At 39.2% G+C, this 24,398-nt stretch overlaps 1 protein-coding gene across 7 annotated transcripts in view; it reads left to right on the top strand.

Moving 5' to 3' along the window:
* The window catches only part of DOCK4 (dedicator of cytokinesis 4), a 434,985-nt gene that overhangs the window by 102,422 nt on the left and 308,165 nt on the right, over positions 1 to 24,398 (top strand). The window lies entirely within an intron of this gene.

Raw genomic sequence — 24,398 nt, 5'->3', positions numbered from 1 at the left:
TGTCGCTATAAAAATAATGTTCAAAACATGTTTAGCCTACAGAGGGCTCATGGAGCAATCTGAATCCTCATCCCTTTACCTAGAGCTTTTAAACCTTCCAGTATGTTCAGACCTTTCCCTGGGATGTGGAACCCATCTTTCTTCCAGCCAAGGAGGTTGAAGAATCCTTAATTTGATGGTTTGATGACTTAGTACCAGAACTCTTGTACTGTGTGTTCTGTTGTGGTTGGTTACTCGGCTTCTATTGACTCAATTTCTCTTTTCCTTTGGACAAGAATTTGCTCTAGTTGTGGTCACCAGGTCCTGTGTTCCATTCCCATGCCCTGCCTGGGAGCATTCCATCTGATAAGCATTTCATTTATTCTGTATTGGTATTGTGTATCGGTATTCTGTATTCTGCTTTCTATAGACAGACAGTCACCCCCATTTCCTGGGACTGAATACTATCCTATGAAACCCTGCTAATCTCCCTCTCTTACACAGACTACTTATCTGTTGTGATACCAGTCACCTTTCTGTTCGTGCATTCCACAATGCTATGCCCTGTGGTCCATTGGGAATGTTCAGTTGCTCATCTCTGTGCTGGCATGTCTTAGGTCTTTCTTGGTCTTCTCACTGGTACTTTACTAATCAGCTACATCTTGGTCTTTGGGTTTGGCCAGCACCAAATCTCATTCAGTCTAGAGTACCTCACTAACAATGTTGTCGTGGCTACTGAGTGGAATTCAAAAGCATTAGAATTGCTTGTGTCTGAATAAACGTTTATTTATTTATTGAATACCAACTGTATATAAGGCAATGCTTGGTGTTGTGCCAAAGAGGCAAGTGAAGAGTGATCCCAATTTCTAGAGCCACATAATCAGTTGAGAGAATTAGTACATGATACACATGTGATGGATAAGATAATGCTACCCTCCAATTACACATACAGAGACATAATTTTATTTAATTGTAGAACTTGCCTCAGAGAAACCTAATTATACCCATGCATTTTCACTTCTGGATACACCTAAATTCATGAAACTTGCTTGTTCAATCTTGTTTCATGGTTTGTTTCTTAAAATTTCTTGGATTTATTTTGTCCCTCTCTATAGCAGTGAACTTTATAAAAGTATTTCAAATTATTATGCATGTTTTAGAAAGAATGAGGCCATTTGTTGTTGGAGTTACTACTGCAACAGTTAGGAGAAAAAAAGGACTTCTGTGAACTGTTTGCTGAATTCTCCATCCATGGGATTCATAGAGCCACATAATTGCAAGAAATGTCTTGGGTCACATACTTACATATTCTGTCTCTTAAGAGATTAAAATGTTGAGGTTTGACTCCCTTTTTGTCCTATTCACCATTTCTCCTTTGATTTTAAAGTAAGTCTAAACTAAGTATTTCTTACAGCAGTTGAAATCCCTTACCTTCCCACATTGCTTCTCTCCTAAGCCTTTTATATTCCTTTCGTGACTGCAAGTCTTTGTCCATTTCTGGATAATTCAATATAATTCTCCTAGCTTATTGTATTGCCTTCTTTGATTCCAACTTGCCCATGCTCTATATAAGATAGGACTAAATTCTGTCCTATACAATTGGAATCCTGATCAACAGTAAGTAGAAGGATTTTTTTTTCAGAATTGCAAATTATTCTTTAGCTGTAAAAAGTTCACAGTAAATTTCCTGTTAAGATCATTGAAATACACAGTGAAGAGTTGGTGATTTTTCAGTTTCAGAACTTTGTTTGTTGCTGAATCTGCCATTTTCTATCCTACACATTTTTTAATCCTTACATATACGTTTTATTTTAATAGACAGTTGCTGTGTTTTGGTTTCTTTCAAGTTAGCTACAACTAAGCTGGTCTCATTTACAAAGTGTCCTTTTCTAAGCTGTAAAACAGATAAAGATTAGAGATTTCCCAGGTGTCAACTCAGCATCTTTGGAAGATGTTTTGACCTAAAACTATCTCCATCTGATATGGCTCTCAGTTGAGGAGGAATGGACCTCGCTGAGATGGAGTTTTATTTCTCATCTCTGCCTTCATCTATTTAACTTGTCACTGCGTCACAGAAGAAAATGCCCTGTGGCTCATTCCTGAGCCTTGATCTGATAATTTTGTATTTTTCCCCCTTGTGATAACTATTAATTTAACCTATAACAAACTAATGTCATTCAAGGAGAAAATTATCTTAGTGGAAGTAAGTGAATTACACTTATTTTACAGAAAGATGGCATAAATACGCTTTTAAAAAAACCTGTTGATGTATATTTTTATATAAATATTTCCCAGTCAGTTGCCGATATTTCAGTATGTTTTCTACCTACTTCAGGTAAATGAAACAGTCTTTTTTTTTTTTTTTAATGTGTATTTACTTTGACAAGGAAAGAGACAGCACAAGCTGGGAAGGGGCAGAAAGAAAGAGGGAGAGGGAGAATCCCAAGCAGGCTCCTCACTGTGAGTACAGTATGTTTTTCTAAGGTAGAAACTGAATTTATAGTTTTTAAATTTCAAAAATAACCATTTTTGATGGTTCTGTGTTTTTTATTTTTCTGTATATTCCCGGAGCCATTAATTTTTTTTTTTTTTTTTTAAGACCAGCTTTATAAAGCTTATTTCATACTAGGTGGGTATAGGAGATTCTGTTCCTTAAAAATTAGGATCAAAGTCACTGGATTTTTTGTACTAGTCTTGGAGGTGATATAGTAATAAGAGTTTCCTTAAGAACGGCAGGTTTGCTTCTACCGTGTTTCTCATTTAAAACAAAAAGCATCTTTGCAAGCTACCAGTTCTACTGCGGCGATGTTTAAACACAGAAAATACACTTGCTTCTTAAAATTATTGGTCCACATGAATCAGTCAGGAGATGACTACTGCTGGAGTCCAAAGTGGAAACATTAATATAATGTTTCTTTCCTCTTTTGAAATGTGTGATGACTTTTATTTATTTTTATTTATTTTTTAATGCTTATTTATTTGAGAGAGAGATTGAGATTGTGAGTGGGGGAGGGCAGAGAGAGGGAGACACAGAATCTGAAGCAATCTCCAGGCTCTGAGGCTTTCAGCCCAGAGCTGGACAAGGGGCTCGAACCCATAAACCATGAGATCATGACCTGAGCCAAAGTTGGATTCTTAACCGACTGAGCCACCCAGGCATTCCGAAATGTATGACGACTTTTAATCTGTAATATTAAGTGGTAGGTTATTTCTGTGAAGATTAATGATGATTTGTAGACCAGCTTAAGTGATAATTTTAACAAGTTCGTTGCCTGGAGAGAATTCATCACAGTGTTAGTAAGAACAGTGATTTGTGAGGAGTAGGAGGTGGAAGGGGGCTTTGAGAGAAAGCATATATGATCAGAACTGCTTAATGTTTATTTATGACCAGGTGACCATTAAGCAACTCCTGGATAATATTGTACCCACTTACATCCTTTGAAACAGCAATGTAACTATCTGCCTGTTTAAGAATGCAGGAACATACCTTCACCACGTTTGGCTTATTTTCTTTTCTGTCCTCTGTTGTAATTATCTCTGCATGTGCCCAATCTTCCATAATAATGCCAATATGTGAAAAGATAGAAATGGTGAATCCTTTGTCATTAAACTGGAGTTTGATTCCTCAGGACACTGAGTTTCTAGGCTGGTAGGGATTTCAGCATTCTATCCCAGCTTCTCCCAAACGCTTACTGAGAGAGCAGTACCTCTCTGACATCCTGAGGCGTGTGGGGGTGTAATTTACTGGTGCCCGGAGCCTGCTGTGTATGTTATTCCATCTTCTTGGGGAAGGAGGACAGTGCAACTTCAAAAGTGGAATAGTGATTATGGCTTTCTGATCCACTGCTGCCTGTTGGGCATGTTAAAAAAGAAAAGGCAGTGAAGTTTAATGCAAATTGTGGTCTTTTTGAGGCAGGGTCATCTTTAGCTGTTTCACAGTGCAGTAGCCTTTGGAGAAACTGTTTTTCACTTGAAATGCTTTCAGATGTTGTTTTCAAGAGACTCAACGGTTGGGGCCCAAAGTCCTTGTGCAGGTCCAAGGACAAGCTGGAGCCCAGGTTCTTCTTGTTTAGGTGGAGTGAGGCTGTCACTCCCTTGGGTAGAGTTCTGGGATCCTTGACATCAAAAGTGTGCACATGTCAGATCTGCAGAGAGCTGTTTTGTAGGCACATAATTGGATTTCAACATCTTTATCTGTTGGAAAGTGTAAAATATCTCAGAGCGTTGTTGAGGGGATTAAAAAATGAAATGTGAAAACCCTAGAATAGTGCTTCCTACATGGTAGACCATAAATCACAGACCAGTGTAGCATGCATATACGCTGTAGTGGATGAAGACGAGGCAGAATGTGAATACGGATAGTGTGTTAGGCAAGAAATAGTTCATGCAGCCCCTGGCATCTTCATCCATTAAACAGAGTTACTGCACAAGCGGTCTTGGTGCAGATGTCGTGTGAGCAGACCTGAAAGTGGGCCTTGCCTCTATTGATGACACACAACAACCTTCAGCAGTCAGCTTGTGGAGTGCTCCCCTGCATGTTGGGTTATTGTGAGAGTCAGAACAGCACAGCTGAGACAGAATGCAATGCGGCTGGCGGAGCTGGTCAGAAAGGGAGACAGGTAGGTTGAATAGGTTGCTCCACTGATAGTCTGAAAGAGACAATAAGCTTAGGAAGTGGACTTTACAGCTTTGATGCTTTTTGGTTCTTGATGCCTTGCGAAGGCACAGGGAGGATTTTGAGTGTTATTTAGGCCCTCTTATTTGTTTCCAATCTCAGGAGGCTGTGTATTGTTAATGGTGGGCTTAAATGGGTATAGTCTTCTTCTCCAGGTGATGAAGGACCCGAGAAACACCCTTGTGAATCTCTTCTGCTTTCTTCAGGGCGGGAGAGTCGGCGGGTGTGGAGATTGCCCTATTGATCATCTGTAGCACAGGTGTGAAATTCAAGTAAATCTAATCTACAGCTCTGGAAAGGAGGAAAAATGATGGATCTCAGGTTCCAAAGATCAACCTACTAGAGCAGCCCTGTCCAATAGGCCAGTCACACATATTATCAGAAAAAAAAATTTTTTTTTTTAAATTTTTTTTTTTTTCAACGTTTATTTATTTTGGGGACAGAGAGAGACAGAGCATGAACGGGCGAGAGGCAGAGAGAGAGGGAGACACAGAATCGGAAACAGGCTCCAGGCTCTGAGCCATCAGCCCAGAGCCCGACGCGGGGCTCAAACTCACGGACCGCGAGATCGTGACCTGGCTGAAGTCAGACGCTTAACCGACTGCGCCACCCAGGCGCCCCTCAGAAAAAAATTTTTTTAATGTTTATTTATTTTTGAGAGAGACAGAGACAAGTGTGTGAGTGGGGTTGGGGCAGAGAGAGACACAGAATCTGAGGCAGGCTCCAGGCTCTGAGCTGCCAGCACAGCCCCATGCAGGGCTCAAACTCACAAGCCATGAGATCATGACCTGAGTCGAAGTCAGATGCTTCACCGACTGAACCACCCAGGCGCCCCAGTTTTAAATTTTCTGGTGGCCACACTAAAAAGTTACTAAAAGTCATAAAAGTAAAAAAGATGAAATTAATTCTGGTCATATTTTAGTTAACTCAGTATATCCCCCCAAATATCCTTTTAATGTGTAACAGCATAAAAATTGAGATGTTCTGTATTCTTTTTTTTAGAAGCAAGTGTGTCTTTTACATTGAAAATGTTTAAAAAGCACTACTGAGGGGCGCCTGGGTGGCGCAGTCGGTTAAGCGTCCGACTTCAGCCAGGTCACGATCTCGCGGTCCGTGAGTTCAAGCCCCGCGTCGGGCTCTGGGCTGATGGCTCAGAGCCTGGAGCCTGTTTCCGATTCTGTGTCTCCCTCTCTCTCTGCCCCTCCCCTGTTCACGCTCTGTCTCTCTCTGTCCCAAAAATAAATAAATGTTGAAAAAAAAATTAAAAAAAAAAAAGCACTACTGAGCACTTACTAAGTATCATTGTAAGCTCTTTAATTGCATTACTATGTTTAATCCTTTCAGTTACCCTATGTGGTAGACACTGGTATTATTCCCATTTTATAGATGTAGAAACTGAGAGAGGTTAAGAAATCTTCCTAAGGTCACAGAGCATCTCATTAGCAGAGCCAGGATAGTCTTCGGCCATCCAGGTCCGCATTGTGTGATGTTAACCATGAGGATATCATCCTGCCTCTTTTAACACAGACCTTGGAGGTAGGAAACTGAATGATCTCAATGGGTGGAAATTTGCCATTGAAAAGAGGGATTGATGCTGGAAACTGACATCGTCTAAACTGGCATCTTGGAACTCAAAAGATGAAATAGCTTACCAGAACCCTGGTGTGGTGAGCTGCCTGTCTGCACCACAGAATGTAGAACTGAGAATCCTGAGGGTTTCCTCTTTGTCTGATTTTTCTTCCTTCTTGCCCAGGGTTTAGCTTGCATTGTTAATTCATTGAAATCGTGTCCTTTCGGGATTTTTTTTTTTTTCTCCAGGGGTGGTGGCGATAGTGGTGGAATGTTCCAGTCCTCCTGAGGGCTTTCGGTTTCCCTTTCCCGGTGCTGTTGACCACATAAACTGTGACAAAACACCATTCTAATCTTCGAATGATATTTAACCTTCATGTGCTTCACACTTAACATTTAGTGAGGTTGGGCAGGATGGCCTGGGTTCAGCATAAACCCTGTCAGGGTCAGTTACATGTGACTCTGGAGCTGGGTTTTATTGACATTTTACCTGCCAGCGTTGATTGGGGAGATTGCGCCTGTTACCACATCCTTATTCCCGATTCTAATGGGGAAGCTGGCATTTGCCAGATTTGGGGCAACCACTGTTTTAACAAGAGGGACCTGTGTGTGTTAACACCGCTGCATCCCCACAGCCTTGACTTTGGTAAGGAGAAACAGCGATTGAATGACTATTGAATGAATGAATTTTAGTGCTCTCAGTTCCATTTTTTTAAATTCTGTTTCATTGACTCTGATATTGTAGAAAACACAACTTCCCTCAAACTTACTTATTTAATACAAAACTATAATTTTAAAAATAAAGAAAAAGAAAAGAGACAAGATAAACATGAATTTTAAATTCAGAATTATACACATTTTGTCTACCTTTTTTTATTTTTTCCTGTTTCTGGAGAATTTTAAGGCACATCCTAGATATGATGTCATTTTTTGTGTTTTTCTGGAGAATTTTAAGGCAAATCCTAGATATGATGTCATTTTACCTCAAAATTCTTCACTGTGCATTTCTAACCGAGAAGGACTATTTAAAATTTTTTTAATGTTTATTTATTTTTGAGAGAGGGGCAGAGAGAGAGGGAGACACAGAATCAGGTGCCAGACTCTGAGCTGTCAGCACAGAGCCCAACGTGGGACTCGAACTCGTGAAATGTGATATCATGACCTGAGCCAAAGTCGGATGCTTAACTGACGGAGCCACCCACGCATCCCCAGGACTATTTTTAAAAACTAATTATCATTTAATCATTACGCCTAACATAATCAACAGTTACTTCAAGAGTTAGTATTAACAGCTAGTCCATATTTCTGGTGATCCCACAGATGTGTTTTATAGATGATGTTCCCTGCCTGGCTCCAATTTAGGATTTAAACACAGTTCACATTTTGCAATGATTATTGGGTCTCTTAGGTCTTTTATTTATTATTGTCCTTCCCTCCCCTGCTGCTGTTTCCCACCCCCACCCCCATGCCATTGGCTTGTTGACAAAATGAACTCACTTGTAGGTTCAGATGTGTTTTATTGCTGATGGCTTTCTTGCGGTGTATATTACCCTTTCACCTGTTCCTCTAGAACCTGTAGATTGGATATTTGATCTAGAGATGTAATTAGATTCAGGCTTGTTTGTTTCTTTATTCCTTTGGCAAGAAGATCTCTTCAGTGGTACTGTTCACTTTTACCTTCCTTCAACAAGGACCTGATGTCTGGCTGCCCCTCTTGGAGTGGGTTTACTCAAGATACTCAAGATACACAAGATCAGGGGGCACCTGGGTGGCTCAGTTGGATGAGCGCCCAACTCTTGATTTCGGCTCAGGTCATGATCTCATGGTTTGTGAGATCAAGCCCCGTGTCCGGCTCTGTGCTGACAGCACACAGCCTGCTTGGGATTCTGTCTCTCCTTCTCTCTTTGCCCCTCTCCTGCTCATGATCAGTCTCTCTCTCAAAATAAATAACTAAATAAACTTAAAAAAAAAAAAGTGGTTCCCTGCTTCACTGATGTTAGGCTCGGTAACTGACTTATTTTGACCAATGGAATCAAATCCAGATGTGACACAAGCACTGCTGGGCTAGCCCTCTTGTATCTCTGCTATCGCCATCAGAAACGCTTCCCTTGGTTTGCTGCCCCTTCACATTGGGCCCCAGAAGAAGTATTTGTGGAATAGACCTAAGTCGACTCTACAGGGAGGACCCAAGCCCACGTAGGCATGCAACATTGCCTAGGATGCTCCCAATCAGCATCCTAGAGAATGAAAATGAATAAAAATTATTTGAAGCCACTGGGTTATGGGATGGTATGTTATATAGCAACAGCCGACTGATGCAGTCATAAAGAAAAAGTTAGAGATGTTTAAATTGCCTCTGTTTAAGGCAGTTACACTTTGAATAAAATTTCTATCATAAGCTATGAAAATATTTTGAAGTTTAGCATTTGAAAAGATTAACTTTCAACTGACTGGAAAATTCATTTATATGGAAAACATCCCCAAACCACTATTAACAGTGTGATGCATAGTTCTTATGAGTTGTGTGTCCAGAAAAAGAGAACAAGCACTTTCTTTAAATAAAGTCTGCTTAGCTTCGCTGAACAGTTGTACCAGACCCTGAGTTAATACACGTTCATCAGGTTTCACACTGCTGACTAGCAGTAAGAAACGGTCACATGATGCTGTGGGCTGAGAACATGTTTTCTTCACATCCCACAAATAAACCAGTGCAGGAAATTTCAAGACCTGAATAATGAAAATGAAAGAAAATCCTCATTTTCATAGAAAACCCTCCTTTATGTCTGCACAGAGTGAAGTAACAGATTCAGAATGAATGTCAAATCCCAGGGACATGACTTGCTACCATTTTATTCTACCACTTAGGAAACACTTCCCATGTGTGGAAGGCTTTGTGCTGAGTATTTCACCATTATCATTTCAAGTGATAACCTAAGAAGTATGTATTATTACCATATGCACTTTATTTTTTTATGTTTATTTATTTGAGAGAGTGCACATGCAGGAGCTGGAGAGGGAGAGAAAGAGGGGGGAGAGAGAGAGAGAGAGAGAGAGAGAGAGAGAGAGAGAGAGAGAGAATCCCAAGCAGGCCCCATGCTCAGCACAGAGCCCAACACGGGGCTTGATCCCACAAACCATGAGATCATAACTTGAACATAAATCAAGAGTTAGACACTCAACTGACTGAGCCCCCCAGGCACCCCTTATGCACTTGAGAGAATGAAGAAGCTAAAACATAACCAGCATGAGTAGCCTGACAAAGCCATAGAGCTAAGACGTGTTCAGGCAGGGATTTGGAGGCAGGCTGTCTTACTCCAGACCGTTCTCTTGCTCGTATCCTATACCGTGAAAAAATACGTCTAATATCTTCATTGTGACGTCAGAAATTGCCATGTAGATATTACCACAAAGCCATCTTCCAATCTTTTCTCTTCAAATGGAAGATATCTAACATGGTAACATTTAAAGAAATACTTCATGACTCCTTCTTAACTCCCAATGCTTACATGTAATCAAACCATCAGGATGCTCACAGAGCAATTTCAAAAACCCTTCAGAAATCAGTAATCAAAATTAGAGAATAAAAACCATACCTTACTTTTCAAAGACTGGTGGGATGTATGAAAAAGACACAAGGCTTAAAATGGCTGGGAGTGGCCTAGGCAATGTTGCATGCCTACCTGGGCTTGGGTCCTCCCTGTGGAGTAGACTTAGGTCTACTCCACAAATACTTCTGGGGTCCAACGTGAAGGGGCAGCAAACCAAGGGAAGCATTTCTGATGGCTACAGCAGAGATACAAGAGGGCTAGCCCAGCGGTGCTTGTGTCACATCTGGATTTGATTCCATTGGTCAAAGTAAGTCAGTTACTGAGCTTAACATCAGTGGATCAGGGAAAGAATATCCCTTTCATGAAGGTGGAGAGGGAAAAACTTTGCCAATCAGTAATCTAATTTATCATAATAACCAGGGTCATTGGTACGATCACCTAACATGGTTTGATGTTATATATAGTTATTATTTTTACCTTTGAAAACTCTGCCATAAATCCTACCTTTCAACCTGTTTGTTCTGTACACAGATAACCAAGTTTTTTAAGAATCATATTTATGTAAGGAGAAATAAACTTTACATGAGGATTTGAGACCTTCTTTTGGGAATTGAAACATTTTCCTGGATGTTCGGATACTTGGTAACCTTTTTCTTTACTTTTCTCTGTACAGTTAGTCTCAAAAAGGATCCCTACTGTCCCCAGGAATTTGACTTCTGTGAGTAAGGGGTTAACTCAGCATCTAAGTGTAAACCTCTAGGAAATAGAAGTTAATTCCATTTGTCATAGTAACTAGGTCATGTAGTACACTAGTAAGTCTAGAATTGTCAGATTCTAATCTTTTATCTTCAACCAGCTCACAGAACTTCCAGGGTCCAATGACTTAATCTCTGGGTGCTTGTAAATGAAACCAGGGGAGATGATAGATGTGAAAGCCAGAGACAGTTGTGGGGGTATTCACATATCAAATACAGTTATTTTCAAATACTTTACAGTTTTGTTAATATAAAGTTCTAATTCCTAATCATTCTGCCTAAGCTACTTTGAAATCTACCTTAGTGCAGTGGATGGAGAAAGGGTTTATTTAAAAGATTAGTGTTATGAACCTATAAAAAAAAAGTACATCATAAAAATTAGAACATTTATTTTGGTATATAATCAATGCTAATTATAATTGGTACTAATTTGAAGTGTGCTTAATCTTTTCACAAAGCAGACCCAGTGGACTTCAAATTGACAATTTCCATAATGAATTGAAAGTAACAAAGTGGTTTTTATTTAAATAAATTTCACAATAAATGCTATTTCCTTAATTCAAATTTATTTCTAACTAAATCACCTGAGTAGGATTTTTACCATGTTTACAAAATTATTTATTTTTCAGATGCGTGAAAAACACTGCTAATGTCAGATGGTTGCTTTTAATTTGAAATGTCTCAGGAAGTGATATGGTGGTTAGTATTTTTCTCTCCCTTCTCTCTCTCCTTTTTATTATTTATTTATTTTTTTATTCAGAGCCTTAAATGTGCTAAATGTATCTAATCTACGAGTAGGAGAGAGAGATGGAGTTGCTACTATCCTTAAGTGCCTTCCCATCTCCATTAGTTGAATGTTTAATTTAACAATACATTCTTGGCAGGATTTTCCAGTCTCTTAGAAGGAAGAAAAACCAATTTTGTAATAAACTACAGTTATGATGTTTGATTCAATGGGAGATACCAGCCTGCTGAGGGATTTCCAGTTCTGTCACCTCCCAGTAGAGGGAGGAAAAAGTAGCTTTTGTACCACAGAGCTCACCACCCATATTTCTACACATTCTTCCTTTCCCCTTGACTTTCCTGATGAATTATCAACTTCCTTACCTGGCATGTTCTTGATCTTCTGGACCACAGATGAAGGTGTAGTGGTGACTGTTATTCCTGCTACTGATATTAGTATAATTGATGAGAATTTCAGGGTCAGACATGATGTATTTCCCATTTCACAAAGCATGGTTCCATTAGCCTAGATTTCCTCTCACTCCAGTCATGAAATAGGTTTTTAAAAGAAGTTTTTCATGTTTCTGTATTTCATTCCTAGTGCTATTATTGCTACTTCCTGCTACTATTTACTGAGTGTTTATTTCATGCCAGAGACATGCCATAAAGTCTCCATGTATAATTTCATTTAATTCCCACGTCCCTCTGCAATAGATGTTGTTAGGATACCCATTTGACACATGAGGATTCTGAAACCCAGGGAGGATCACCAATTTGCCCTATTTGTTACATGGCTGGTAAGAGAGGCAGCAAGGGCTCCAAGCCAAGTCCATCTTCCTGTGGAGCCTGTACTTGTGAGCACTATGCTGAGTGCCCCATTGCTCTGTAATCTGCCTCCTTTCGTCTTGGCATTTGGAACTAGGGTACCTTAGATAGTTTTTCCTCCTTTCCTTCTCAAGGCCCAAGTTCAATTAGCATCTTTCTTTTGACCCCTTAAAGAAAACAGCCATTAGTTATTTATTTAATACACATGTACTAAACATCAGCTGTGTGAAGAGTGCTTACGGCGTTAGGAAATGGAGCTCTGAAGATTTGTTTGTTTCTGTTAGGGTCTACAAAACATTTGAGGTAGCTGATAAAATATATACACAATAAGAAAAGGATAAAAATAAGTCTCGGAGATCAGCCAGATAAAATGACTTCCCTCAAGCGGGCTGTCTGGAAGAGCCCCATGTTAGGGTCAAGCTTTGATGTCCTTTATTTGTCTACCTGGTCCGTTGTGCAGGGCGTAATGAATACTCCTGGGGGCACTTTGCATCTCAGACTTCCCTGGAGGACTCTGCCCTCACGCTGAGCCCTGGATCCAGGCCATCTTGATTCATGACCACAATGACCAGCATCTCCTAAAGATTTCACAGTGTGCAGAATATTTTCACAGGGGTTGTCTTGTTTGTTCCCTACACCCCTGAGAAGTAGTGGTCATGTGGAAACTGAGTCATGTCGTACAGCCTGCCCACGTTCGGTGAAGCTCTTCAAACCTCACTGCTTCCTTGAACTGTCCGCCGGACTTCATTCCTCCCTGACGCAGGGTTCTTCCTGTTTCAGTTCTTCTTGCAAAGGCTGTTGATGACACCACCATTCCCCTTCATGTCTCGGCATTTCTGTTAGTGGCAGACCCTCCAGAAACCTACCACAGTGGTCATTTGTGTCCTGTTACAGTTTCTTCAATATTGTTGAACAGCAGCTAGAACAGTGACTTAAATCTGCCTTGTCCTTTCTCACACTCTATCAACCATACAGTGTAAGTTTTTAATGACGTAAATATAAACGTTGAAACCTCAAAATCCCTCACTGTCTGCACCAGTTCCTAGTTTATAGTTTTCAGGTGATCGTGGACTTTGTGGAGCCTGAGGAAAATGACGGAAGGTGTGTTCTGGGACACTGGTCATCTCAAATAGTTGGATACATTCATTGTGTAAATATTCCTGGAACAGAGGAACTGTGTTATCTGTGCCAAACAGAGGTGAAAACAAAAGTTTACCCTAAGGTCTGTCTTCATTTCAGCCGAATGGGACGTGGTGGTCCTTCAAGTTGTCACAAGTCCGTGGCTGATTGTAACTTCTTCTTGAGCAATCTAAGCTGGCACAGGAAATGTGAGAGATGACTGAAGGGTGCGTCAGGGAGCAAAATTTTCTGAAACATCTTTTAAACACGGAAGTGGCAGATATGCAACATTTCCTTATGGATCTCAGAAAACATCCTAAGTGGAAAAGGAACCTCAAAAAATTTATTTAAAAAAAAAAAAGCATTTTCGGTTCCTTTGAGTTTTGTTAACATTTACCCTTTGAAGTAGAGTTGCCAGATTTAGCAAATAAAAAGTACAGGACACCCAGTTAAATTTTAATTTCAGATAAACAATGAAAAAGAATGTGTATAAGTCCGTTCCCTGCAATGTTTGAGGAGTAATTATACTAAAAACTTCTGTGTTACTTTTCTGAAATCTGTGTGTAACTGAGCATTCTGTATTTTATCTGGAAATCCCATTTTCAAGAAAGTTTATTGATCCACAGTTAGGTCATTTAAGAGTGTTATTTTTTAAATGTAAATGATGTGTATGAAAATCAATTGGTCTAACTTTAGCTCTTCTGATAGAAACTTAATATTAGGGGCACCTGGGTGGCTTAGTTGGTTAAGCGTCAGATTCTTGGTTTTGTCTCAGGTCATGATCTCATGGTTCATGGGTTCAAGCCCTGCATTGGGCTCTGTGTTGACAGTGTGGAGCTTGCTTGGGATTCTCTCTCTCCCCCTCTCCCCCCCTCTCCCCCCCTCTCCCCCTCTCCCCCTCTCTCCCCCTCTCCCCCCCTCCCCCTCTCCCCTCTCTCCCCCTCTCCCCCCCTCCCCCTCTCTCCCCCTCTCCCCCCTCCCCCCCTCCCCCCCCTCCCCCTCTCCCCCTCTCCCCCTCTCCCCCCCTCCCCCTCTCCCCCTCTCTCCCTCTCTCCCTCTCTCCCTCTCTCTCTCTCTCTCCCGTCCCTGCTTATTCATTCTCTCTCTCAAAATAACTAAAAAAAAGTATTTTTTTTTTAAAAAGGAGAAACTTAATTTTAATTAGCTAAGGAAGCCCAGGAGTTTAAAAACTGACCTATCTGAAGTCAGTGCAACTAAATTAGACTTAAAGAGGAGGTAAGGAATCCTAGAAATAGGAAAGTAGGATTTATTGTCAATATTCAGTCAATATCTGTTTTCCTTCACCTCCATTTCCCCACTGCTCCTAATTCTGCCCCCTGGAGGCTATAGAAAATAATAAGGATGGTATTACTAATGATCTCCAGCCCCTGTTGAGATCACTTATGTGCCAGACACTCTTATAGTGTTTGTTTTAGTTTATTTAATCTTCATGACAGACTTTTGAGATAGGTACTTTTATGATTTCTGTTTGTTATCAGTTAGGAAACTAAAGCACAGGGAAGCTAATTAGCTTAACCAAGGACACATCTCTTTGTCAACCCTTGAAGTGTTTTCTCTTTTGTAGTCTTAAAGTTTCTACTGAACTTTTTTTCTTTCTTGTAGGACAAAGTGTCTGGATTCCTTTCTACCCTCGTTCAGCTCTGGGCTAGCTGTGGTTTGCCAGTGCCCTTGAATGTATTATGGCTCAAATTTAAAAGTACATTTTATGTGTAATATAATTTATAAGTAGGGTACATTGGGACTTTTAATCGCCTTTTTACTGGATTATATGAATTTTTATTTTATTGTATTATTTGGTGGTAAATGTACTTTTTGGGGGATGGTAAACGTACTTTTAACAGATCGAGCTTTTCTTCAGGTAAAACTTCTAGGTTCCTGATCTAAACAAAATGCAAGCAAGTCAAGTCTTCTTCAGTTTCTGTGCAGTTTTTTTTTTTAAACAAATGCATAGGAATTCACTTGGATTTGTTTAATTTTTAGAAAATATTTCATTTTAACTCATTCTTCCCGCCTGCTATCTTGTCATAGAATAAAACATAATGATGGTAATGATATGTGTTTAGAACAGAGATCCAAGCTCTGCAGGAAAGTGCATGTATGACTAAGTATTTCCTGTGTGTGTCCTTACTTGGACATTTCTAGTCTCTGCCTGTCTTTTCAGTTGGCTTAAGTGGACAGGCAATAGGGTCATATCAGTGTGTTAGGTACTATTTGTCCATCTTGTCTCAGGGAAGAAGGTTGGAGCCACGTTATAGCATTTTTCTTCGTTATAACCTGATGGACTCTTAAATCACCTTCCTTTGATAATCCACAATGATCCTGCCTAGTTAGGTATATTATCCCTAAATCACCACGTCGTTCTGTGCCCTGCTTGTACTTGTTAAGTTTCTCCCAAAGTAGTAAGACTGTTATTCCTAATAGTTTGATCTTAATGATGAAAGTAGCCATGAGTTAATAAGAGGAAGAAGTATTTACCTGGAGAATTGTAAACCATTACTGTTTCATGTAAGAAAACATGCAGCTCTTGTGTTTAAGCCCCAGGTCCAGCTCTCTGCTATCAGGGCAGAGCCCACTTCCTCTATCCCCCTCTCTCTGCACCTCCCCTGCTCACGTTCTCTCTCTCACACAAATAAATAAACATTAAAAAAAAAATAGAAAATATGCAGCTCTAATGGTATTAGATAAGCTGGGGACAGAATATGAGAAAAAAGGCACTCTTTTTTTTTTTTAAGGAAAGCTCAGATTTAGATCAACTGAGAAAGAATCTTCTACCATCTCTTAAAACTGGAAGAGAGATAAAATTATGTTCCTATACCCGAAAGCCCTAAAATTTCAAGAAGGATTAAATACACTTCGATGTCATGAGTTGATCGTCTTTCAATATACCATTAGTAGAGAACAGCTTTCTGTATTTGTCAACATTATCAATAATTAGTGTAATGTCTGTGTAGATGTGCTCAATAAATATAATAGTCATAATTTCACTCACTTTGGCTTATGCTTTTAATGAATAACTACCACAAAGTGATTAACGTTTATTCTGAGTCTGTTTGACAGTTTTTAACTACCTTTCATCATTAAGTTTATTGATTACAGTTATTTCCCAAAGGTATTAAAAAGAATACTACTTGATAAAAATTTGAGAGCGTTATGGAGAAAATTATAAGTATTAGTCATTGATTTCCAGTACCAACATCCAGCCTAAAATGTTGCATTGATACTACAGACAAATAGCTGGAAGGATAAAAAATACACATATACACACATATATAAATAAATTACAGGTGCCCTTTGAAGGCAGTCTCTAACACACCATGATTTAAAACATGTTACTATGGGGGAGCCTGAGTGGCGCAGTCGGTTAAGCGTCCGACTTCAGCCAGGTCACGATCTCGCGGTCCGGGAGTTCGAGCCCCGCGTCGGGCTCTGGGCTGATGGCTCAGAGCCTGGAGCCTGTTTCCGATTCTGTGTCTCCCTCTCTCTCTGGCCCTCCCCCGTTCATGCTCTGTCTCTCTCTGTCCCAAAAATAAATAAAAAACATTGAAAAAAAAATTAAAAAAAAATAAATAAAACATGTTACTATGATACATGGTACCACAATTCATTATGGAACACTTATAAGTGATTTATTAATGAAAGATTTTTTTCTAAATACTCATTCCATCATTCTTTAGCGCAAAGTATAAACGATTCATAATTCTGTTTTATAAACAACATATTTTCAAAGGACATGTTAGTTTGTGTAAATATTTAAAATATGTGTATAGTATCAGAAGTATAAAAGGAAAACAGTTCTAATTTGGTTTCCTTTTATATGATTTGTTTTTCCCATTGTGTAGGTGTGAATACTATTCCATTTTTGTTCTTAATGTTCTGAATGATCTCAAATATGTTGGGTTTTTTTGCTGGTAAGATATTTAGCAACCTCTGTACCATTTTCACTTTTTGCATGACTTAATTGACTGTTTAATTGGCCATGTTGGGGATGGAGGAAAGATTTATCCCCAAAGTTACTTTAATCAGAAAAGCGTATTGCTTTTGGGTTTTGAACTTCTGACTACTGAGCGACCTTAATCTTATTTGTTGGATATTGGTTGGCATTTACTGGCTCTTTGCCCGTACCATTGACTTGTCTCTCCCTTTTTTTCATCTTGGCTCCACAGTGAATAAAATCAAACATGTCAGGGTGCCTGGGTGTCTCAGTCAGTTGAGGGTCTGCCTCACGATTTTGGCTCACGTCATGATCTCACCATCGTGAGACTGAGTCCTCATTGGGCTGTGTGTGGAGTGTGGAACCTGCTTGGGATTCTCTCCTTTTCCCTCTCTCTCAGCCCCTCCCTGCTTGTTCTCTCTCTCTCTCTCTCTCTCTCTCTCTCTCTCTCTCTCTTTCTCTCTTTCTCTCCTTCTCTGTCTCTTTCTCCTCTTCTCTCTTTCAAAATAAAAAAATAAACTAAAAAAATTTTTTTCTATAGGCAACATGCCCAACTACTTCACATACACATCTTGACACTTCTGTTTAACCGATCCCTTGGGGAAAAGAATCTCCAAATGAGACTCTCTTTGTTTTATGCTATGGAAATAATACTTGTGCTTGTCAACCTTTAAGAAATACTATATTTAGTTATCTCATAATTAAATGTAGTATTTCTTCCTAAAAAACGTGTATATAATGTTTAGCTTTTACCTATATTTTTCGACAGAGAAATGAGACTTATGACCGAATGAGCAGTTAGTTCTAAACTTCAGTTTTAAATGAAAAATGAATTAAAAATAATCACATTTTGTTTTATAAAACCGAACATACTTTACCTAGAATTTAAGGCTCATTTATAATCATACAGGAATAATAATCAAACTCTCCAATAAGATGAGTGTTTGGGGAAATGTGAATTAAACCAGCCACCTGGAGAATGGCCAAATATTGCAAAACATATTTGAAAATATCAAGTGGGCCACAGGGTGGAATTTTCTGTAAATAATCAAAAAAGCCAGATGTCTTTGATCATCAAATAATCTGTGGAAGGGTGCCAAGGTGTCCTAAGCTTTCCTCATCTGTCTTTTTTTTAAAATAACCTATTTAATATAAAAATGAGTTCCAAAAATGTAAACTATTTTTGCCAAGTCTAGTTTGTCTTTATGAACTCTGATTTTCCAGATCCTAAATTAATGAAGAATCTGATTTCAAAATATTTTAAAGACCCTCCATTCTCTTCCCTAGTTAGCTCAAATCAGCAAGTGTATGGTATGTACATAATGTGAACGAGATGCTATGTTTGTTTCCAAGGGATATAAAAGTACATAAATCACACTGTTCACCTCAAGTTACTGCGAACTGTTCTAACAAAATAGTTTCATGTAGTATGTGTTCTAGAGTTCCTTAAATGAATATCTAAGAATACTGTATTTTTGGCATATAATTCAAGAAATGCCTTAGGAATTTTTACTCACTGTGACAGATTGTAGAAGAATATAGGAAAAGTGTCACATGTGACACTTCCCTTTGACAAAGTAATTTTATGATCTAGCTTCAGAAAGAAGATAAAATAACCGATAATGTAAGGATATGAGTAAGTAAAAATTGTATTATCCAGGAGTTCAAAGAAAATCAACTTAAGAGATCAGTAGTCATTGCATTTATTTGGGTACTTCATTTGAACTGGAAGAGTTTATTCCTGATATACTATTCGTTTCTCTAGGGATCTTTCTTTCTTTTTGTTTTTAATAAAGGCAAAGATTTGACCCACTAACATTTACGTACTCAAAAGTTTCATTGTGGTGATGGGTGTGTATGCAGGAGGGTGGTTGAATCTATGTGGAAGTACTTTGTAATGAACATCTTTAGTTCTGAAATTAAAGTTGTTATACCACTTTTTGGAGTGTGCTGAAATTCCATTGTTTGCTGCCAAATTTGGGAACCAGTTATATTTAGTGATACAGTATTTGGTGAGCTGTGTCTGCATTTCCTGTTAAATTATATAAATCTTTAGGGGACAGACTTTGTCTTAGTATTAACCTTTCTTACTGATCTCCAAGTTCTCCTCTATTCTGTACTTCCCCTGTAAGCTGTCCACTACACCACCGTCAGCGCTGTTCCATCCCAAATAGGGAACTGCATGTGAGTCTTCAGTAACCCTGTACTGTCTACAGAAAACATTTCTTAGTAACAGCAAAAGCCTGTATTCCAGGTTGGCCTCCTTTTCCGCCCCTACAAAAATTCTTTTCATGAGAAGTCTCTGCATTTTCTGTGTGGTTGTCTGCTGTATTTTCTACCAGAATGTTCCTTTCCCCCTTTTTTCTAGTGGGTGAATTCTTTCTTGTCATGTGGGGTCCTGATTCAACTATTAGCTCTTTAGTATCTTTCCTTGGCCCCACTGTTAGAATTTTATTCCATGGTCTGTGTTCTCATATTTATTATAGCATGTTGTAGATAGTTTATCAGCCAGAGTGTAATCAGGGACAGTCACCACACTAGTTATTTGAACAGTGATACTTTCATGTAAAGAATTGTTAACTAGGTATAAAGGTGTTACCAAGGAAACTGACAAGGTGAGAGGAGAACGCTGAAGTACCAGGAAGGTTGCAGCTGTAGGGGAGAGGCTAGGTTATTAAAATTTAGCAACTACAGAATTGAAACAGACTGAGGAGAGGGTGGTGCTCTTGCCGAGTTCAGAACAGGTGAACCTGTGTGCCTGGGATCCAGCAGCCAGCCAGCTGGTGCTGAGATGATAACGACTTTTTAACTGAGCGTGAGAGATAATTATCTTCCCTGTGTTTGACTATGAGCTTTTTGATATTGGAATTGGATCTAATGTATCTATTATCCCCAAATCCCCCAATGTCTAAAATCTAAATCTTTTCATAACTCATTTTAGAGTAAAAGCTAATCTATCCTGCTGATAATAATATTCATACACGTTGCTGCAGAAATATTGATCTTGAATGGACATCTGTCTGGGAAGGTTAGTAAAACATGATGATTAACCCAGCTTTTTGAAACCTGGAAAATACTGAATTACACAATGCATCTGGCCCCATGGTTTCAGATAAGGGATCTGGATCGCAAGGGCATATATAATGGCCTATATATTATATGTAATGTCTTGTGGAGGTGTTAGCAAAAATTCAATGAAAAAGAAATAGCCTGTTGACTGACTTACTACTGTTATATTATTTTTCAAGCTGGTAATTTGGTCACAGATAGTTTGTTTCACACACGAGAATTTCTAAAGAGGTAATAAATTTATGAGCTCCTTGTAGTTCCTGAGTGTATAGAATTATTATGGTTTATTAGAGCTTTGCAAATGAAGATGGTAGCCCTTTTGTTAGAGCCTTTGAGAAAGAAAACGGAAGATATTTCAAATTCCAAATAACTAAATGGTGTTGTAGCAGGTTATGAGTCAGGAATTAATTTTCATATTGGTTTATAATCAAGGAAGTTGAGCAGGATGAAGAAGTATGCATTTGCTTCAGATTCTGAGAGTCGAATTCCACTAAAACTGTAAACATGTAGAAAGAGGAGTCATCTGGGTTTTCATCAATCTAATCTTTTTAACTAGTACTTTGGAGGTGAGTCTCGACCTTTCCTTTGACAGGATTCAGATGGGAACTCCGCGCTAGGCTTATTTCTGTCTGTATTACATACTGCTTCTAGTGCATTTTCCTCAAGCTAGCATACTTGTAGTTTTTTCTGCTATGGGCAGGGACATGCCAGTATGAATATAAGAATTTGGCAGGTAATTGTGAATAAAAATACATTCTATGTGTACAAAGTATTTAAGAGAATTTGAACTACTTGAATTCCTTTGAGAAGACTGAAGACTACTCTGTGAATGTAATGCTCTTACAATTTGTATTAACATTCCTAGTGAATTAGAATCCTTCTGGAGTTGATTCCAGTTAAAGAAATAATAGAAGTATGACCATTTTTTAAATTGTTTTTGCTTTTGGGTGCGAGAATAATAAAGATTCACAATTTAGATCTTGGAGGGTCATGCAAATTTCAAACTATCCTTAATGATGCTAAGGAATTCTTATATTTCCCCTTCAGTCAACATTTATTGATTTTTCTGACATATGTAAGTACGTTCTGTGAGGCAGGGGCTGCGGAAGATATAATAGGTAGAAATTCTTGACCTGAAGGTACTTCAAACTACTTTTGGGGAAGAAAATAAAAACGAACGAGAACAAAATAGTACTGATGAAGTAAATAATACTGGTTGAGGACAATAGAAAAAAATTGTGTAAGAGCAATCACGTTCATTGCCAGTGTCAGATACCAGCAAAATTGCCAGATATTTTAGGAGGAGGGTACCATTGTGGGCTGTGGTAAAGTCACATCATGACCAATGTTACCATTTCAAAAACAAAATGACTTTGTAGAACAAATAGTTTTTTCCTTTGTCATATAACCCAAAGCCCTGTTGGTTTGGTTGAAAGAAATTCAGTGCAGTGAACCGTCTTGTACCCAGTGCTTTAAGTATTTGTCTGCATGAGATAAGCATTAATAGTTACTCAAAAGAAAATTCAAAGAAATGTGGACCATCCAGCTAAATCCTCGTCCTCCCTTCCTAGTAAAAAAAAAAAAAAAAAAAAAAAAAAAAAAGCCTTCAGGCAATTGCCATTTTTGCTTTGCTATTTTTCCTGTTCCCTCTTCTTTGCCTGTTTGACTGTTTCCAATAAGTAATTTCTTTCCCCGTGGAGTTTTCTGCTTCCTCCCACTAATGTGGCTACTCTTAACCTGTGCTCTGACACTAGCCCACACGTGATTCTGTCATCACACATCTCCCACCACTAATGGTGATGATGGATGATGATGATGGTGATGATGACGACAGTGGTGGTGGTGGTGATGATGATGTCCTCGTCTTAGTTCACGCTGCTATAACCACTTACCATAGACTGGGTGGCTCAAACGACAAGTATTTATTTCTCACAGTTCTGGGAGCTGGAGGACTGAGACCAGCTTGCCAGCATGGTTAGGTTCCTGGTGAGAGCCCTCTTCCTGGTTTACAGAGGCTGTCTCTTGCCATGTCTTCACACGGTGGAAAGAGAGCTCATTAGCTCTCTGGCTTCTGCTTACAAGGGCACTCATCCTAGTCAAAAGACTGGCAGATACTATTTTCCCCATTTTATAGATAAGAGAATTATAGAAGTTTAGCTGTTTTGCTTAGTCTTCCAACAAGAGGTGAACTGATATTGAAATGTTGGTTTTACTGTAGAGCCATACCTTTTAACAACCACACTGTGCTGCTTTTCTCATTAGACTGAGAGCCCCTTGGAACCAAGAATTGTGTCTTTCGTTAATAATTGGCCAAGTGGCTGCCTGAACGGGAAGATGAGCAAAGTGTGAATTATAAAAGTATTTAGCCTACATAACCAAACATAACACATTCTTCTCAGGAGAAGAGCATCGAGCCATTGTCCAGCACATGACAAAAGTTCATTGTTTTATTCATTGCCTGTCAGTATTCATGTCAGGCAGCAGATAATCATTAGGTGTTCAGAATAGCTGGTCGTTGTTATTGAAAGTACTCAAGAGTGCATTTTATTTTATTTTGTTATTTTATTCTTTCAAGAATGCATTTTAAATGTCAGGCACATTCACTGCTCTGAAGGAGACACATTTTTTTTTAAATTTTTTTTTCAACGTTTTTTATTTATTTTTGGGACAGAGAGAGACAGAGCATGAACGGGGGAGGGGCAGAGAGAGAGGGAGACACAGAATCGGAAACAGGCTCCAGGCTCTGAGCCATCAGCCCAGAGCCTGATGCGGGGCTCGAACTCACGGACCGTGAGATCGTGACCTGGCTGAAGTCGGACGCTTAACCAACTGCGCCACCCAGGCGCCCCTGAAGGAGACACATTTTGTGTAAGTGTGGAATTAGAGATAGAAGTTGGGAATCATCCTGATGATATGATATGATATGATATGATATGATATGATATGATATGATATGATATGATATGATATGATATATTATTCCTCTTTTTTGTTTTCAGCTGTTTCATTGGGGTACTTTCATGTTAGGTCATCAGAGAAGTGACCCTCTCATGTAACACTGGGAGAGTAATGCAGATACAGAGATCCTGCATCTATCAGAGGGCAAGAAGGATCTTGGGACCATTAACTCAACCAGAGTGTAATTGCCCACAACGTTCAGGGCACGGTGGGAGGTACTTGGGGATGTATGGATGAGTAGGACTCTCTAGAAAGGTGAGTCTCCTTCAGGCCATTGTGGGGATTCCTTTCAGGGAAAGTTTCTTTCCTGGGAGGCATGTTTTTCTTTAGGTTGCCTTATGGGCTTCCCCTTGCCTAAGATGAAGGTAATAATTATAATAATAATTTGTATGTATTTGTAACATGTCTGGAAAGGTTCCAGGCACTTTATGTGAATTATTTTAAAAACATTTCACAATAAACTTATGGGATAGATAGTATTACCTTATTCTATAGGTGAGGAAACTGAGGCTTAGCGAGGTTAAAAACTTGCCCATGTTCACATACCTAAAGGGATGGACCTGAAATTCCTACTCACAGCCAGTGCTCTTAAGCACTCTGCTACCCTGCCTTGCTATGTAACCCAAGCAACCTGGGGAAAAAAAGAACTGTCAGGGTCATGGCATGGTCATCTAACATCATTTGATCTTTTCAAGGACTCATTGAAGGACATAGACACCCGTCCCATTTTACGGTTAAGAAACTGACCCAGAGGGGTTGTAAGACTGAAGTCACACTCTTCTTACGAATCAGCAGTACTGTGTTTGAATAATAAAAGTCCAGTTCTCCTTGTCTGACTCCTCAATAGCAATTAAACAAACAGGAATAACGTATCATGCAGGAACAGAGATCTAGAGTTTATTGTATTTTCCTTCAGTTCATTTTTGCTTTCCCTCATGGTGTGGGACATGGATGGTTTTCTTGGCTCTCTATGTACATAATTATGTATCTGCTTAGAGATGACATCTAAGTGCAGTGATTCATGAGCTGAGACTAGATGTAGTTGCACTGTCGCCTGAGTCCTCCATATCTTTCACCAAAAATGCTGATAATTAAGCTGCTGGTGGTAGCGGACAGCCGGAGTTGTGATAGGTGTCTGCTGTAGTTTTCCACAGCAGTGATGTGGCAGGGCTTCAAGACTTTCCAAAGATTTCAAGTGGTGGACTTTGAAGGCATGTTTTGTACAT

This window comes from Felis catus, chromosome A2 (assembly GCF_018350175.1).
Source record: "Felis catus isolate Fca126 chromosome A2, F.catus_Fca126_mat1.0, whole genome shotgun sequence".
NCBI classification, from domain to species: Eukaryota; Metazoa; Chordata; class Mammalia; order Carnivora; family Felidae; genus Felis; species Felis catus.
Note: the sequence above shows the minus strand (reverse complement) of the source record. Positions and strands in the feature narration are given on the sequence as shown.